Source organism: Tetranychus urticae, chromosome 2 (assembly GCF_039701765.1).
Source record: "Tetranychus urticae isolate SD_2017Ah chromosome 2, NJAU_TeUrti_SD_1.0, whole genome shotgun sequence".
Taxonomy (NCBI): domain Eukaryota; kingdom Metazoa; phylum Arthropoda; class Arachnida; order Trombidiformes; family Tetranychidae; genus Tetranychus; species Tetranychus urticae.
Window position 1 is genome coordinate 29,184,109 of NC_142959.1, and position 19,947 is coordinate 29,204,055.

General features: G+C 30.2%; 1 long non-coding RNA gene across 1 annotated transcript; it reads left to right on the forward strand.

Moving 5' to 3' along the window:
• The first annotated feature begins 16,043 nt into the window (after window positions 1–16,043).
• LOC107368133 (uncharacterized) lies at window positions 16,044–18,787 on the forward strand. The gene is made up of 5 exons (XR_001570075.3): window positions 16,044–16,435; window positions 16,555–16,641; window positions 16,720–17,090; window positions 17,203–17,743; window positions 17,818–18,787. It is a non-coding gene; the product is annotated as an uncharacterized LOC107368133 (long non-coding RNA).
• Window positions 18,788–19,947: the final 1,160 nt, after the last annotated feature.

Genomic DNA, 19,947 nt, shown 5'->3' on the forward strand with positions numbered 1-19,947 from the left:
TTGAAGAGCATTCTATATTTTGCTATCGATAATGTTTCATGCTAAATTTCAATTTAAAAATTCGCTATTAGATTAAATAATTGATTATGATTGATGAAAAATGCTGATGAAAGATTGCATGATAACCAATAATGCAGAATCGTACTTTTCTTTATGCTTCTGATGCGACTTTTCTGTCAATTCAATGAATGCATATTTGTATCATCACGATATTCCTCGACATTTTGAACGTTCAGCAATTTCAGAAAAGTATTTTAAAATAACTTGAAAAGTGAATTCTTCATGTCTCGATATTCATTTATTCAGAGAAATTCAACTTATCCCTTTCGAAATTCCAATTTAAATTCTTGATTCGAACCTTTGAAATTCCCTTTTTCGTTGACTTTTCGTCATTCATTCTAATCAACTTTTCTATTGTTTTTCATTATAAACTGCAAATTCAATTGAAATTTCAAATCAAAGACATTTTTGACTCTTATTTCAATAAAATAATTAAAAAATAATAAAATGCTAAACAAATTTTGTATTTTGATTTGAAAATGAAAGAATAGAAAACAAAAGATGAATTCTTTGAATAATTTAGAATCCAATTTATATTTTGATATTACTTTATTAGTATTTATCTGATTCATCCATAATTCATTAGAATAAATTCATTTCGAAAAAGATTAAACCATTATTTAAACTTTTCATTGTGAACTTTTCTCCTTTTTCACTTCTCAACCTAAGATTCAAATTAATTATCTAAATAATTTGAACAGAAACGTTACCAGGCAAGAATTCAGTAATCAAATGAGAAAGTAATGAATCTCAAATATTTATCCATTAATCAAGACAATTCATTTTCCCAGTTAAATTGTCATTTAACACAATTTTCATTTCCATATTTGAAATAAATGAAGTTAAAAAATTTGAGAAAAGTTGTTAATGAGATGAAAAAATCAAACAAATTCATCCATTTGGTGGAAATGATTAATTTCAATTATTTTCATCAACATGACTTTTTGCCTTTTGTCAACAATTTTTTACTTTCAAAACTTTTACCTGATTGTAAATGGTTATTAAGAAGCATAAAAGATCGCTAATTAGTTAACCTGTAATTAGATTAATTTATAATGAGAAACGTCTTCTGTTTACCAAAGAGAATGTTCAAGTTGGAAGATGAAACAAAGTTCAATTTGCATGTAATCATGAGACTTTAAAAAGAATACCAAGCAACAGAAAAAAATTGAGTTTCATGTTGAATTCTGTTTAAAATGAGTGAACTACAAATGATGAAGTTATCCTTTATTTAGCTCAAAATGGGTCAAAATTTTAATCGAGATAATGAATTAGATTCAATGAGTTAATTTCCATGAGCATGATTCCATCCATAGTAACTGGCTTAAAACTTCAACTTTGAAAAGACAAAATATTAGAACAGATTAACAGGTTAAACGCATTTTTGGTCGAAGTAACTCGAAGTTAAAAGTGTTGAATCGTTACATCTGTGGAGTGAAAATAGTCGCTTAAATTTGCATGAAATTCAAGGAAATGGACATTATTTGGGTCAATTAACTTCGATAATTAGAGCAATTACTCTGATGACCATCGAAAACGAAACCAAATTGGTTGAGTTACATAAATATTTATGTAAAGAGTCTTTCCAAGTTAGTCGATTCATCTGCAAATGCTTTTCAGGATGGAATCAATTTCGATAAAAGGCAACCACTACTTGAGTCGAAGCTATTGTTTTACTTGTTTTGATGTGATTATGTAAAATGAATCAAATTTTTCATTCAACTGTTATTTGATACACGCTTGTTTAGTCAATGAGAAAACTCGGAAGAATCTCAGGTTACGAATCAATCATTTGAATCACCGCAACTTAATCATTCGACTTGGATCAATATTCAACTCTTCCAGGTGCTTTTATGTGAAATTGAGCTTTTTATTTTCACTTCAAAAGTTCTTGTATAATGCTCTAATCGATATTTGGCTGAATTGGATTTAATTATTTCTTTCTCATTGCAATTTGATCAATTTGTAGACATTTTAATGACAATCCATTGATTCAATATTAAGAAGAAACAAAAAAGTAAATCTTATTACAGAAGTGTTTAAACAATAAAAAGTAATAATACTTTTCTCAAAGTTTTGTTTCATCAAATGCCATACGGATGAGAACAGAGATGATGATGATGATAGAGTAAAAGAAAATAATAATTTTTCTTTTTTCTGTCTTTTCAGTCTGAAATGATGAGAACAAATTTTCGCTACAAAACAATATAATAATAATCCTTGGCAGTTAACAATTTATCACACCAGAAGGAAATAAAGTTGTGAAAAGAGAAGAAGGAATGAGAAATAAATATCCAAATAAAAATAAGGGAAACAATAAGTTATCATATTATTATATTATAATATCATATGAAAAACAGTTGTGTTCAGTTTGGTTCAAGAAACGATGTGAATGAAGAGGAAGAAAAAAATGTCAACGAAAAAATGAAAAAAGTGAAAATGGATAAGATGATCGAAGTGGTGATGATGATGATGATGATATTTGAGGCAATTTTCCTTATCAACTTTTCCAGTCTAGGAATGAATGGGAGAGGAAATTTTGATAAATTGAAATGTGATTATTACTCTGGTAAGTTGAGTAGTTGAACCTTTTCAATAGCCACAACAATAGGCCAATCATACTTGTAGTTTATTGAGAGAAGAGATAAAAAAATATCTTTTTATTCTCATTTATCGATATTTGATAAAAAAAAGTTCGATTGAGGTTCGAAGCATAAATCGACTCGAACTTTTCTTCCAGTTCAGCTTTCAGCGAGATTTGCAGTCTGTTTAAGGCGTTTGCAAAATAACTCCAAGTCTAATAGGTTCTAAAGGTTGGGCATTTTTTGAATTATCGTCAAAGCTGAGGGATGATTAAAGCATATTTTTCGCCCAGACTTTGAATATCGAGACATGTCTTCAGATAAATTAACAGCCTAGAATAAAGCTATTGAAAACATTAACGAATGCTTTAGAAAAGGTTACTTGCAACCCGTTAAATGCATCAAAAAAGGTTCGACTCGAACCATTCCAGCTTTGTGGAACTTTTTATAGTGCCTATTATTCCGATATTGCCGAAGTCATAAAATCTTTGTACTTTCCAAGCTTACCCTATTGAAACTTTCTTGGGTCATCTCAAGTATAAAGTGTATCCAGGTGATTTTTCAGCTAAAAACACTGAAGAACTAACCAAAAGAGTCGAGAATCGGTTAAAAAATTGAGAAACCATATTTCAGCTATCTCATGAAAAACATGAAAGAAATGGTTAATCTTGCTTCTGCGGGCAACTTTAAGTTTTTTCGAGACTAAAGTACTGACTGCAAGCTTCCAACGGATACAAAAATATAAATTATTCCAAACAACTAATGGTCCAATTTAATTAACAAAATTTGTAACAAAATTTTACAGGCAAAGGGGTTGACACTCCATTTAGCTTCTCATTTACAGTTTGTAATTCAATGACAATCCCCTTTAGTTTAATCAAACGTTTTTTATTTCTTTTCCTTTTCCTTTTTGCTTAATATAGCAACTGTATGCTAACTGTTCATATTGAACAATTAATCAGATTATGTTTTCTCTCTAAATTGTGATAAACCATTGTTAATTGATCATGGAGTGTCTCAAACCAGTGTTCATCTCTTAAACTTACTCTACTTAAAACAAGTCAAATTACTCATTACCTGTGTCCACCATATTTTGATTTACTTGTGTCTTGAAATCTCTCCAATAAAATAACCTCAACTTGATTAATAGTGTTGATTATAACTGAAGATATCGAAAGATCTGAGTTGCAGGTTGCTATTCCTCATTCCTGAAGAGACCCTACAGCTTGATGAAAGCCATGACAATAGATTTATCGTAAGTTCAAGTTTCACGATGAATAATCTGATGGTTGATTTGGCTCTAATAAACTCTTCATTTTTAAATTTAAATTATGGTTTGACATTTTTATGAAAATGATAATTACTTTGACAGCATTTCCTTTACAAAGTCTTGATGTTCAGTCATTTGCAGCTCATGACTGATGGATTTACAGATGAACAGCCAACGATTGATGAGAAGTAAACTCAAGAAAAATTGGTTAAACAATTTTCTACCAAAAGTCGATGGAAAACTTCGAACATTGTATTGATAAAAAACTTGCATAAAAGATTCGAACCGAGCTAAACTTTAATCAAACAATCTGACACCGATATCAACCAACAATTGGTTATTTACTTTGATTGATTGATTTGAATTTGTTGACCAAATATTCACTCCCACAAGTTGAGGCTTTTCCTGAACATTTTCTTGAAGCCAATCAACATTACCTTGTTAATGTTGACTTTTTTTCTCAAAACATAATAAACAAGATTCAATGTTTAATCTAGTTATGAATGAAATAATCTGCAAACAAATTAGCCTGCAATCTTTACATTTGTTGAGGCAAATGAAAATTAATTTCAATATTTGATATTTCAAATCAATCATCGAAATAATGAGAAGAAAATGACTTTTATTTTGCAAGGAAAAGCATCAAAAATAGTAAACATTTGCACTTCTTGATTAGGTAAGTGCCATGGTTGAAACTAATGTAAAAAATGGAAACATTGGATGATGATGAACAGTAACACAAAAAGTAATAGATGAACAAGAAAAAAGAATGATGTTTGAGGATAAAAATAATAATGAATGAACTTGATTCCAACCCAACCCAGGTAATCCATAAATGTCATTTTCAATTTACCATGAAATTGATCTTGAAATTTGTTTGAAAGCAATTTTCTGTTCATCTTTTCTCTTTTCGCATTTTTCAATATTAAAACCTTTTCATTTGCCAATAATAAATATGAACACTTCATCATCATCATTAGCCATCATGAAAGGAGTGTTCATTTCATTCATGCATCCATTCAAGATTGATAACAATTATTTGTAAAGAGCTTCATAAATTAATCATGCAAATTCTTATGAAGATTTTAAAATTTATTGCATAGAACCAAGAATATTCAGTTGACATCAATTTCCATACTGAACATTGACCAATTGCTTCAACTGAAAAGGTAGTTTTGTTGGAAAAGATGTTCTAACATGAAAGAATGTTTGAATAGCGAATATTCGCAATGAAAGTAGTCATCGAATAGGAATGTAAATACTGAATCTCATGAATTTCGAGAGTAATTGCAGTCTTGAGTGTCCAAAAATCATGAGGAGAATATCATGTAAGTTTGTCATTTGGGTCAAAAAACTGTACGAACTTTGGTTAAGTTCAAAGAAAAACTAGAAAAATTTGAATTTTACATTGGAAAGAAACATTTCATTATTTTTAATCAATGAAGGTCCAATCGAACACAAAAAATACTGAAAATTTTTCATTTGATTCAGCGCAGCTCATCAGTCGAAACTTGTGTCATGGATTCAGTTTTGACGATTTCTGTTCGGGTTATGTTCGAAAATTTTGTTTTATAAAACTTCGTATCCAACAAGATGATTTGTAAGATGAAGTATTAAGTCGCTTTTACGAGAAGATTGTTGAACAGTTGAGTTTGCTTAACAGTTTTTTGGATTCGAAATCGGTGAGTTTTAAGTTCGAGATGAAGAGAGAGAAGTCACAACGATTTGACTTTTTTCGAGCAATTTCAACTCGTAATTCAGATGAATTTGAAAATTTCTGAAAATGAAAAAAGTTTACAATTTTCACGATTCATCAAGTTGAGTTGAAATTTAACCATTTTCATCTTTACTTTTTCAAATATAATTTACAGAATTATTTGACTCATTTGTTTTTTCAAATTGTCAAGGGTAACAAATCATTTAAATGCATAATAGCTTGTAATAACATAACAGAATTGGATGTTTTGAGGGTTACATGGAAAGAAAATGATAAAGTTTAAGAATAGAAGAAAAGTTTTGAAAACAAAATGCTGATGAAATATTCAGTTGCATTGTAATTGAAATTTTCCCAGCAAATGTGTCTCATCTTCATCAAGTTTTCATTCTTAATGGAAATGAATGGAAAGGAAAAGACTTATAAGCAAAGTTTCAATTGAAGAGTTGAACATTTTACAAACAAACTATTGAGTAGACAAATGATCATGAATGGAAACATTCAACGATTCCATCTGAATCATGTAATTGTCATGCATTTATCCAGTTGTTACCTTGTTTGGTTACCTTAAGGCTTATCTTGAAGTATTTTTTTTATTCCATTTTCTTTGTTTTTGTTTTTTTTCTTTCTTTCATTTCTTTTACCAATTTTCTTGTACATTTAAAGTAGCATCAATTGTTACTCATTGTTATTCAAATTGAAGTGGTAAAAGGTATGAATTGAGGTTGATGCTTTAAGCAGGTAAACTTGTCACCTTTTGGGCAATATTGAACATCAATTCGCAATTGTTTTATTGCAATAAGTTTTTGCACAGCTTTTGGCAACATTGAAAAAAGCAAATTCATTTTTGATGAGAAAAAAACATTTTTTTCTATTCTTCAGATTTTTCCTGTGGTATTTCAGTTAAATTTTGCTTTACCTTTGTTTTTCCTAGAAATTGATTTTGGCGTTTCAATCATCATTACATGTTAACTTGTTTTGAAAAGATATTGAAACTTATTGAAACTTAGTTAAGAGGTAATTAATCAATCGTTAATCGAGTTGTTGGCTTGGCTTTTGATTGATTTGGAAATCAATAAGTTAACACTTTTAATAAATAAATCATTTAATCATCATTATGTGTTGAGAAAAGTTTCAATCGTTTTGATTCCTATAACGAAATGTTTGTTTCGTTCATTGTTTTTATTATAGTTTTACTCTTTCCATTGCAACCTATAAGAATAGCGTTTAAGCTCAATTATGTCCATGATAATGTGATACGGACAGGTGATGTTTGGACGCGAGTTTATTATGCAAGTGTAATCATTGATGTAAATTATACATTGACAGATCAACGCCTACATCCGTCGTTAGCATATCAAGTGATGATGCTATTTTTGCAGGAGTGTTTATCCTGGATTATGGTCCATCATGTGGGAATCGGAAAGGTTAACCTGAGAAGATGGACGAAAAAAAGAAAGAAAAGAAAGGAAGTGATACGAAAGGTGAAAAACAAAAGATGAATTTGCATCAAATGATCATGAAAATGATGAGCAAAAAGATGTCACCAACCATGTTTAGTGGAGAGTAAAGAGGATGAGAATGTCCAAGAGTATTAAATATAAAAAGGATAGTGAGATGATGAAGATGGAGAAAGAAGAAGAAAAAATATTCTCAATGAAGGTGAGGCAGAAGGTTAAAGTGGTCATTTCTCCTCCCATTGATTCTAAGGCCCACAGAGGATGAAGGCCACACCTAATGTCGCAAATATTTTTGCCTTTAGCTGTTGAAATAAAATGATGATGATACATGCGAAAAGAGTAAACCTGGAAAAAAGAGAAAGGCTGAAAATTTAGAGTTTTACATTTTTTTGGATAAAAATAATAATAATAAACGACAAAGATGACAGTGAAAGGTAGTAGCTGAATGTTGAAGCACTTGAGGCAGGTATAAAGTTGCATCTTGCTTGATGCGTTCATTTAATGGCTTTTGGTTGCTTGCCGTTGGCTAATCAAGTCTAAGGACAGGTTAAGGTTTCCTTGCTCAACCTAGAGGGTTCATCTTGCAACATGAAAGGCTGCTCTTTGCCTGGCTCTGACCACAACTGAGGCGGAGTTCAATGTTGGGCTTAACGTTTTCACTTTGCTCTTTTGGGGAAATAATTTTTACTCTCAAAACAAAATATCTATTAACCAATGGTAAACAAAATGATCATTATAATGCTCATAATTATACAATTTAGTGTCACCAACGTGGTAATTAAAATGTACTCACACACACAACAGTCAAATGAACTGAAGAGGGAAAATTACTGAATCTTGAGATGAGAAAATATGTAAAATTTCAAGACTTTTCTTCTCTTCTCTTTTTTTTCATTGCAAATGCTTACTCACACTCACACACAAAATACACACCTTTAATGCTGTCATTGTGGAATATTTTGTCCACCCACTTTGCGTTTCCTTCTTGATGACCAATGCCACCTTTAAAGTCGTGAAGGATGATTAAGTGATGAGGAAGAGATGAGGCAGAAAAAAAATGATTTGTCCATGATTGATTAAGGATTAATGAAATCTAATATCTTTTTTGCTTTCTTTTCTTCATTCCAATGAAATGCATTTTTTTCTTCTTCATTCCATGACCAATCTCATGGTAATAAAATGAGCAAAAGAAAAAAAAATGTTACTCTTGATGATAAATTGTTGATTAAAGTGAAACAAATCAGAGCTCACAGTTAAGATGAATATTTTTCATCCAAATCACAGATTCAACATTGAATCAAACTGCTTCACTTGGAATTATTCAAACATTTAAAACACTATCAGATTATCAACATTATGCATTAAGATTGAGACGACAAGATGATTAAACAACCGTCTTGGCAAAAGCGATACTTGTAATAAGTTATTACTAATAACTAATCTCAACTAATTTTGTAAACTTAATCCCAACATTTCATTCATAGATTTGAATCCCAAGTTTAACCAACTTGGCAACTAAACCTGTTCATTCGCAGCATCAAGTTACTTAGGTTTACTACGATAACTCAGATAACTAGTGAAACAATGGTCTTGGCAGTAGTTACAATAACTGTCATAACGGTGCTTTAGTTCATCATTTCATTCATAAGTCTTTATCCAAGGCTTACACTCTTGGCAAACTTGTAACTTGTTCATCACTTCATGTTGTCACGATAAGTTTGGTTTGGCTTCAAACGAATTTACCGATTATTATGGTTACTCCAATATATGGAGTTATTCAATGTAAAGTTTCAATTCACTTGAGTTTAGGTTAAGCATAATGTGACCTTTTTCAGTTTATTGTGACTTATTGGTTGAGTTAATGACTTCGATCTTAATTAATATTCACTTTTCATGGAGTAATAACCTCATTAACCTTCTTCTTCGAAATTTTGATCCATTTGCAAGTGGAATTGACAATATTTTAAGTCGATCAAAGAGCCAATGAGCCTTTTTAGTAGCTTTTAATTTCAACCTGAGAATGATAATTTTGTTATCTGTAAATAAGACATGGAGACAATTAATTGTCTCTTAATTTAATTCTCGAAGGTTTGCGCGAATACGATTTAACCAGCAATTAAAGTTAACCGATTATCATGAAAGATTGATCTGCAGTCTCTGTTGGGAATGAAATTGTTTTCTGAACAATTTGCGAAAGCTTCAAATAATATTACAATTTAAAAGTGATTGGAATCAGTCAACGACAAAAAGAACCAGAAAACCAGAAGAAGACACAAAAAGATTCCAATCAACATGGGAATCATTTTTCAAACCCAAAATCTTTCAAAGTTTCATCATTCACTTAATGAATTAGTGTCTTGAGACGTTTCATTTTTATTTCATTATCATTATCATTATCGTTATTGGAAACAATCTAGTTATATCATCGAAAATTGTAAAGAAAAGAAATCAATTTAAAGGTGAAAAAGGCTGAATCAGTAAAGAATGAGAAGAAGAGAAAAAATAAGTTCATTTCAAAATTGCTATTCAATGTTTGGAGTGAAACAAGAATCGTAATCTTGAATCCATTGTAGTCCATCAGTGATAATGAATTAAACTAAAATTGATTTCACTTTTTTCTCAATCAACACAATTTATCATTCAATCATTTAAATATTTATCAATTGATTCAATCAATCACTGACTAGCCATGAACATGAAGAGGTTCAAATCAATCTAATCCAACAATAACAATATCAAAGTTAGAAAATGTGAAAATTGAAAAATCGTTCAACAGTTTAAAATAATGGTTTAATTGTTTGGATAATCTTGACAGTTGAAACTGATTGTGATGAGATGGTTGATGATGAGTTTCAATTAATTTATCGATAAACAAAGTTGCTTTTTCTGAACTTTCCAGATTAATTTGAGAAATAACAAAATGTCAGATTAAGTTATTTGTTATTCACTTTTTTCTGCTTTTAACTTCCAGTTTCATTGGACAATTTTAAAGAGGATTTAATTGTTAAATGTTGATTGAATTCATTGGCAATATTGACTGTGATTAAGATTAATCATGATTCATGATACTTAAGATTATCTTGGAAATGTTGACATTTGTTTTTTTACCAATTTAACTTTACTTTGGATTAAACTGTAAAGCAAAAGAAGTTTTTTTTCTTGGGTTTTTATAAAACAAATTAACATCAGGTTATCAAGTTGAGATACAAAATGATTAAAGAAACAAAAATTGCTCATAGCTTGAAAGGTAAAGTTCATATTTTTCTTGCTTCTTTATCTGATTGTTCAATCTTCAAATTAATCAGAATGATTAACGGAAAATGTTGAAAGGTTTGTTCATGATTTTCGCCTGTTAATTGATTAACATTGAATTTTCATCAAGTTAAACCTTTCCCTTCATTTCTGGTTCAGATGATTGAGTAATTGCAATGAAAATGCATAAAAATGTCAACAATTTCAAGAAACCATCAAAAGGAATCAAACCTGAATCTTTACATTTTGTCCACGTTTTGTTGGTCAATATTCAGAGTTTTGATGGACTTAAAGTTTCAATTGATTTTCATGAATTGATGTAAAACTGTTTCGACTTGTTTGATCGCAATTTTCAGGGGAAACTGAAATAGTGCAGATAAATAGAGTTATTGTGTTTACTTTTTGCTTTTAGTTTTTTTTTCGGTTTGCTTTTGCTGTTGATATTGTTGTATTTATATGTTACCTTAATTTATTTGTGTCAGTTATGTTTGTCTTGAAAATTGAATTACATTGAAATAATATTTGTCCAAAGCAGATGAGAATACAAAATCTGAAAAGAAGAGGAAAAAAGTGGAGAAAAATAATAACTAAAGTCTCAATCTTCATTTGATATTGATTCTGATGATTCGGAATTGTCACCAGTAAAAATGAGTATTACTTTTGTAACATTGATTTAACCTGGAAAACATTGGGAAAACTGTTTACTTGGACAATTGGGAATTCATTCTGATTCCTTCATTTCCTTTACAATTTATCAACTTTTCAGACTCAATTTACTCAAATTATATTAACCATGTTCAATTGTTGAAATACATACTTTAGTGTTAACCTTTACTCAATTAATGTAAATACAATAATAAAATAATAAATGTATATATAGAAATGAAATCTCATGAGATTCAATGAAATTCTGTGGGTTTATTGAGAATCTGATATTTCGATGGAGCAAAGTGTAATTAATTGTTGATTTGATAGAAATTTAATCAATTTGGCAGCTTTTAAGTGGCTTTTCTGGGTTCATTCAGATTGAATCATGAAATAAGGGCAAGGTTCATGCAGACTATCAATTTTCTGGTTAATTGTTGTGTGTTGGGAAGTCAATCAATTTAGGTGACAATTTTACTGTTACTGTCTGATTCACTGTCTGGTAACAATATGACTTGAAAAGACGTTTGTGAGATCTATTTATGTTGATTGTTTTATCCCAGTAAACATTTACCATCATCATAAAAACTCCTTAATGATCAACATGTGAAATAAAATTATTCCGTCATTACAGTTGATGTTCGGCCGATATTTAAATAAGGTGTATTTAATAGCATAACAAGTGGTTACCTCAGTCGATCATGACTAATCGTAAATTTTAATGGTTAGGATACAATCAGTTTAAATCGGAGAGACCCGATTCTCAATGAAAAACCATGTCAGAGTAAGGGTTCAAAAATGAGATCTTTACCTTTTGTCAAATTGATGAGATTCAGCTTGACTTTTCTTTAGTCTTAAGTAAGCGAAAACATTTTGTTGGTTTGTGGGGGCATTTGAGTCCATCGTCCATATGCCGAAAACTCTGATAGGCATTTTGGAGGAAAGACAGTTCGAAGACGAAACTTCAACCACCAAGCACAAAAAACCAACTCTTTACTCGAAAGACCAAGCTCAACTTACTTACTTATTATACAAACCTAATCCAACAATAAGTCAACCTGAATAACTATCAAAAATTTTCCTCCAAAATCAATAGTTCAAAATACGGATTCTACATTTCTTCTTGCCTCTAATTACATGATTTTCTCAATAGCATGAGCTCCGATAAAGTTCTGATTAATTTTCGTGAAAGTAGTCCAATCATGGCTTTCATGTTGTGTAAAAGTTTTCCTTAAAACTCACTCAGATTGATGACAATTTGATCAAAAATCGCAAATTTTAGTTTTACTCTAAAGTACAGATATTGTTGTTCAAACATGGTAGATGCACAAGATGCAAGTAGATAGACATCATCTAGCACATTCGATATCGTGTTTCACATATTCCTTCGAATTTCAGAGAAGCTACTTCAGTTGACTCATAGCTGTAACTTTAATCGATGAATACAAATGATTTTCTTTGATCATATTACTACCTGTTTTCGAATATGAAAAGGCTTTTATCTATCTATTAATTCAAAGCAGAAGTGAATAATTTCTTCGGATAGAACCCTGTTTCTCTGATATTTTAACGGAATACTTGGAAGACGATGTTGAATACGCTAGATAACACATAGTTTGATTAACTGCTTAGAAACATTTTCACCATAGACTTTTGTAAAGCCATAATAGAATGCTAAATTATGACAATGAAGATTCTAATCAATAACAAGAATATTTTTATCATTCAGTATTTCAGTTTCTTTTCGTAATTATCATTACTGAAAAGGATTCAAATTTTGCAACTTATAATCAGCCAAATGAATAAAGTCTATCATTCAAGTTTTTGTTGATTAACTGAGAAAATAATAAGAAAAAAAGAGTTAAAATTAATGGGCAAAAGTGGCAAAATTTTGATCAAATTAACTTATTCAGGTTCATTTGGACAATTATTTTTTTATTACACATTTCCTTTGTAACACAGAAAATTAATGTTTCATTCATAAAAATGAGCAAAAAGGATGAAAGTATTACATGATGATTACGACGATAATGATGATGATGATGAACAAGTGAATGCGAAACACAGAAATGGAAAGAAATGGTGAAAAGAAAATGAAACTGAAAGATGAAGATGAGAATGAAATTGATGTAGATAAACGGGAAAATGTGAAATTGTTTGGACTTTTTGTTTTCTTATTTTCACCAGAAAAAAGTAAAAACAAAATGAAAACAAAAAAAACATGAAAATCTTCTCATTTTCCTTCTTCATCTTCATCTTGTTCATCATCCTCTTGGGTATTCCGTACAATTGAACCTTTCCGTGAATCCAGGCTTGTTTCATCCTTTTCCAGTCTCCATCCTTGGTTCATGGTTTAACATCACTGTTGATGGCAACAATTTGCAGCACGCAATCAAATTCAAAGTTAGTAAAAGTTGAACTGAAAGAAGCAAAGAAATGATTCTTTTCATTTTCAGGCTCATCAACTTGTCTATTTTATCTTCAATCAACTTTTACCATTCCTAATGATGTATATCGCTTTTCAAATTGAACCAAAACAAAAGTTCGCATCAATATTTTACTCTTCAATATCACTGGTTCCAGTGTTTCTCATTGCAACTCATCATGATCATGGAGACAAAAATATTAAGAATAAGCAACATCTTTGATAAGCTCAATATCATTGGTAACTTTACGTCTTTTGGGAGTTTAAAAGTAATTTAAAGGTTTCCTCACTTTTTTGGTTTTTGGTTAACTTTTGACTTGAAAAATGTTTTCTGGTTAATGATGATTGTTCACTGTTTTTTTATTGCTTTGACAATCAACTTGGAAACATCCAAATGCAGGAATATTCCGAGTTTCAGGAGCGTTTGAGAATTAATCAGAATCTTTCCAATTTCATTTTTAACCCATTTTTTATTTCGTTTAATAGTTTTCGCAAAGCTATTGTTTAGGTTTCTCTTGAATCACTTTTTATATTCAATCTTTGATTTGCAGTTGACCTTTCATTGCATTGAAAAGGTAAAGTGAAAGGGTAAATTATATTGTTTCAATAGTTTATTATTCATTTATTCAGACTGTTTGGCTCAATTTATATTTGCATGTTGAAAGCAAAAGCTCATGAGAATTCAAGATTGAATCAAACGTTTCTCAACATTGATTAGTCAAGAGTGAGATTCAAGTAATGTAAGTTTACTTTCGTATGATTTGAATCAATTTCAATCGCTAATTATTAGGATTAATTTGCTTATTATAAGTCAAAGCTTATGCAAGATAACTCACTGATGTTTACCAAACATCAATCTGAATATCAAGTAATTCAAGTAGTCAGTTGTTTGCATTAAAAATCAAAGCATTGTTACCCAAACAAGAAGCCTTTAGACTTTAATAATCGTTTATCACCAGAGTTAACTGCGTTGGAATTTTAAAAAATGAAAAATTAGCTGAATTTTGAGGTTAGCTTGGCTCGACGAAAGCTTTTAGTTTGGGAGAAACAGCGACAATTTGAATGCAATTTGTGTTAATGCAAGTTCAATGTTTTTGATCTTAACGGTTACCAAGTTATTTGTGATCTTAACTTGACAGTTTTATGTTTCAAGGTTAATCCCCTTCCATGGGCTTATTTTTCACCAAATCTGTGGTCAATTGGGTTAATTCATTTATCATTGTAAATATCATGTCGTACGCAACTGGCTGCTCTCCTAAATGGCTGTAATCATGAAAATGAGTGAATCAATCACGAGCAAATAATTTACCTTATTGGTCACAAATAAGTTTTAAACAAAAAACCTTCAACCTCAGGTCAAGAACTTTCGAGATTTTCCTTTCTACTTTCCCTGTTTTACGAGAACCAAACAGATTGTGTTCAAATTTGCTCTATCACTCATCATTATTATTAGAAAATTTTGAGCACAATAATGTTTGGCACAAAGTAAAAGGTTCAAAATGAACCTAAAACTCGATTATATCTCAATTGACAAGGTAAAATAAATGGATTTTAAGGTTAAAAAAGGGATCTCATCATTCATCTTTTGTTTCAAGTCTACTTGTTAGATTAAGTTTTGACCATTTCAAATGGTTATTTTGTTTATTGCCATTGAAATTGGGAATGAAAAATGAAATAATAATCATTTCCATATTAGTTATACTTTTTATTATTATTCAAGATTCTTATCAAAGGTTGAATCCTCTGATTGCGTGATCATAATATTGAACAGACTGAATTTACAATTTCATTTCAAGCTAATAAACATTCAGTTGAAACTGGAAAATTGGACAGCAAATTTGATAGCAAAATTGCCAGCTTTTGGCTTGCAAATTTTGTGCTCATCTTCAATAAACCATTGATTAACAAGCATTTAAATTTTATTAGTTTTAATTGATGTTTATAGAGAAAGTAATTGCTGTTACAATTGAATGGAAACTTGAAGAGTGTAAAACAATTAAGAGGTAAACTTGGAGTTTTTATTCCCAGTCATTGGAAACTTGATAAATCTGAATTACAAATGTAATGACAAATCATTGATCTTTATTTATGTTATTCTGACTTTAATTTTTTTGCTTATAATGATTATTATGATGAGGAGTTGGATAATGATAATGAGAACCATCTAATGATCCAAAGAAATCAATTGAATTCTTATGATTTAGATGATAATAATGACGTTTAAAGCAGAGAATTTGATTTCGTTTTTTTTGTTCTTTTTCTTGTTTTCTTTTTTCTTCTTCTTTGCTTGTCAAAATAATATTATAGAGGATAAAAGGAAAGGATCAAGTGATGATGATGCTGATGATGATTACCTTAAGAAAAGGATGAGAACAAGACTAAACAGTGATTAAAGTACGATTAAGAGATTGTTTTACTTTTATCTGCCACAAGCTTTTTAAAGATTATCATTATGATGATGGTTTCGATTTGATTCCAGTTAAAATATCTTAATCATTAACTTGACAATCAATTGTTTCATTGAAAGTTGATATACAATAGATGGTTTAAATTGTGCGCTTCTTTATTTTCCCTCTGCTGTAATGATTCATTTTGTAAGACAAAGGCTTATGTTGTTTCATTTTTAATGGTTTGGTTTCTGACTTTCTTTTGATTATTTTTGCTAATTGCTTTTATCTGTTAATTTATTCTTGATTTTTATGATACATTTGCGGTTGTTCATTGATATACATCTTTAAGATATTCAATTGTGTCCAGATTTTACAGAAATGGTGATTAATTGTGAAAGGTTATCTGGTTCATTGGTCTTCTCTTGGCTTGGTTTTGTGTTTGTTTTTTGCTTTTGTGCGGCTGGTGAATGTTGGTTGATTTAACAGTGTTAATCTTTTGTGTTCAACCATCAACTTCCGATAACAATTTAATCAAATGGTCAACAGTTTCGTTTTATCATGTATCCCATCATCTTTCAGTCTTGGTCTGATCGAAATCTGTGTGATCATTTTTGATGTTACATTTTCTTGATCAATTGTAAGTCAATTAATCTTCAAGTGTGAGAATTACATTCATTGTTATTTTGTATAATCGTTATTAAGATAATTAGACTGCTCATTGGATTTGACTGACCTTTAATTAACCATTGTTTCTAGCAGTTCCAGTTTCACTGTTCAAATGGCAATGTTTAATGTTGAGAGGAAAATTATCACAGCTGATTGGATCAAGGAAATTCTTGAAAAGTAAAACATTTATCTTGTTGACCTTTGAAGATTCTGTAATGCTATTATTTACCTAGATTTTATCTTATTTTTCTCAAGGAGAAGATGATGAGTACAAGGATGGTAAAATGATAAATGATGGATTGGCTTAGAAGACAAGTCAATGTGATGACAAAACCAAAGGAATGTATCAATTCAATAAAGGATAAGAAGCGAGGCTGATGATGGTGATAACCATTGATATTTGGTTTTTATCTCAAACTCATCCATCATGAAATTGAAGGATAAAACAACTCTTGAAACGGATTGGAACCAGAGAGAACCAGTGATTTCATCTAATTGATCTAATTTATGCAAAAAAAGAGCCAAGGAAACAAAACATAACCCATTTTAATAGTTATAATGATTGTCTCATCTTTCAAGCCAATATCATTGATGAGATGAAGGAGGAGGCGAAGGAGGAAAAGGAGGTGATTGGAGCTGAATATTGTTGTTCACCAAGAAAAAAACATAACAGCCAATGTATTCAGATTGACATGATGAAGATGCATTCATTTCCTCTTTTTTCTCTTCCTCTTTTAGAACAACATTTTTCAGTTCATCGTTTTTTTCATTCTTGCCTTCTTTTCATACCATGGTTGGATGAATATCTCAGCTTTTGCCTTCTCCACTTGCCAGTTAGCAACGAAAATGAAAAGTCTAATATTTTATTTTTAATAAAATATTGTTTAACTGTTGGTTTGAGAACGGAAATGGAAACCAGGGATTTCTGTATTGAAGATGAAATCTTACACTCGATATGGCACAGATACTATTACATTGAAAGACACCTTTCCAGTTTATGCCATTTGGTTAAATTTTGTTCACTTATGGTTCCAAGTGATTGATTGATTAGCTACAATATGTATATTAACATAGATTATTATCCACATCATCATATTATAAATCAATCTCATTCTCTCTGATCTTTCCAATTTTCAACTATTCCCATGATAACCACAAATCACTACAGGATGCCTCTATTGTTGCTGGTCAAGAAATGTGAAACCTGAAGTCTTTATTATTAACTAATGTTCAACTAATAATGAAGTCAATAATTATTTGCTCGATTAGATTTTCTGTGGTAAGTGTTTATTAAATTACCAATTTATTATAATTCACTTGAATAATATTGAGTCCAATTTTAATTTTTTGTAGGTTTTGTTTCTCATTCAAATAACACATCGATTACCTATTGGAGCGGAAATTTCGTTGGTGCAAATAAATGACATTTGTAACCCTTTTTGCACCTCTTGGATTTTACTGTGCTCTCATGATAATTCAGCTAACGTTTTTAGATTATCATTATTGTTATCAGCATTGTAGTTGTTGTTGATGCTGTTATTGTAATAATATTTTGTCATATTTAATCTGATGATGATGATGTGGATAACAATGAAATCTTAATGATCAATTGAATGTGAAGGGGTAAATTGTATTCAAGTCACATTTTACTAAGGATAAAGAGCTTTCACATTGCTTCCCATTGAACCTTTTTCATGCAACTTTGACAACAATTGCTGTTATTGCTAACTGTAATGGTTATGATGAGAGGATTGTTGATAATTTTGTGTTGGTGGCTTTCATAATTTTCATGATTTCAACACTGAAAGTTTCGTTTTCTCAATCCCTGGATTATTCACCAGACAATGAAAATAACATGATGATTTTGACCGTTTGGTAAATTCAAATTTTCTCATTTACCGTTTATTTCGTGTTTCTAATCAACTAAAATTGTGTAAACTGCCGTTTCCAAGCTTATCTAGTCAATCGCATAAGACATTCCAAATGTTAACCTATTTGTCAACTGTTAGTCCTTCAGTCTGCATGAAGTCTGGTTTTCTTTGTCAAAAAGATTTCAATCTTTTATCAGTTTTATAATCAAACCAAATTTTCCAACCAATCGATTAACCGACTTTGTTAACTCTTTCTCATCGTCTTCAACATCACCCCTGACATCATCATTATCATTGAAAATTGAGTTAACAGTTTTGCATTTGAAATGCCTTTGTTTCTTTTCATTTCAAGTAGACATCTTTTTACCCATTTTTTGTCTCCCTTGCTTGTCAAACCAATCATGTTTATGAAGAGTGTTACCCATCTTTATTAAATTTGATGTTAATGATTATATTTTTTTTCTATTCAACATTATTTTGCTTCTGTGTTGTTATTGTCATCATGTTGAACCATGAAATTACTTTCATCACAAATAATTTAAATTGTTCAGTCTTTGATGTTACCAAAAAATAATAATCGTATAAAAAAGATTGTCCAAATCATTTATCAAGCAAACAGTGAAACTCTCGGTTAAACCATTAACTTTTTCATGTAAGTCTTTCTCCATTATTATCAATGTTGGTTACAATAAACATTTCCATTCATTCTTGCTTAATTTCCATCAAAATTTTTCTCTAGCAAATTGTTGCCAACAAATTGATAACATTTCATCATCCATAGACGCCATCATCTTGACTAAATGTATTTCAATGACCAATTGTGAGTACATTTTTTTTTAATTTTGAAAACATGATTGATCTGGTCGACTATCCATAAGGTTAGTCGAATAGCTAACTATGGTCGTTAATCTAAATATGAAATATAAATTGATTAGGAATCCAATTTTTTCGTTGTTCACCAACAGCTCACAAGATTTTCAAAATGATTATGTTGGTGTCTTCATTCATTACTATTCAATATGAAAACGATCGATCAAATCAATTATAATTGGTCCATCTTTATTTTCACTTGGTCTTCGCCCTTCAATCAATGTTTTTCATCATCATCATGTGATTTTGATTCACTTCTTTTGAATTAAAATTAACTTTAGTCTGCTTTTTCTCTCTCTACACAGAATCTTCATTCACCATCATCCAAATTACTCACCAGATTGGTTACCAAAAAGGTGGGATGCAGCTCTATTAACCACCAACAAACCTCACCTCCATCTTGTTTGAAAGTTGAGCAAAATTCACAATCATTTGTGGACTCTTTCCCTGGATCTACTATTATATTTCTGACAATAAAATTTATGTTTAAAAGCTGATTACAATGGTCATGGTTTTGGAAATTATTAATTCTCATTTGGGTTCAATTGTATGCACTGTCATTAATTCATTTCTTTTGCTTATCATATTTTTGCTGTTCGAATGATTTTTTTTCATTTTGAATTGAGCTGATGATTCCATCATCATCACCATTGAATCTAGAGTGACCATCAATCAACACTGTTTTGACAGACACTTGCTTCTTTTCATTTCTTTACACAATTGCAACTTCATCATGAGAGAC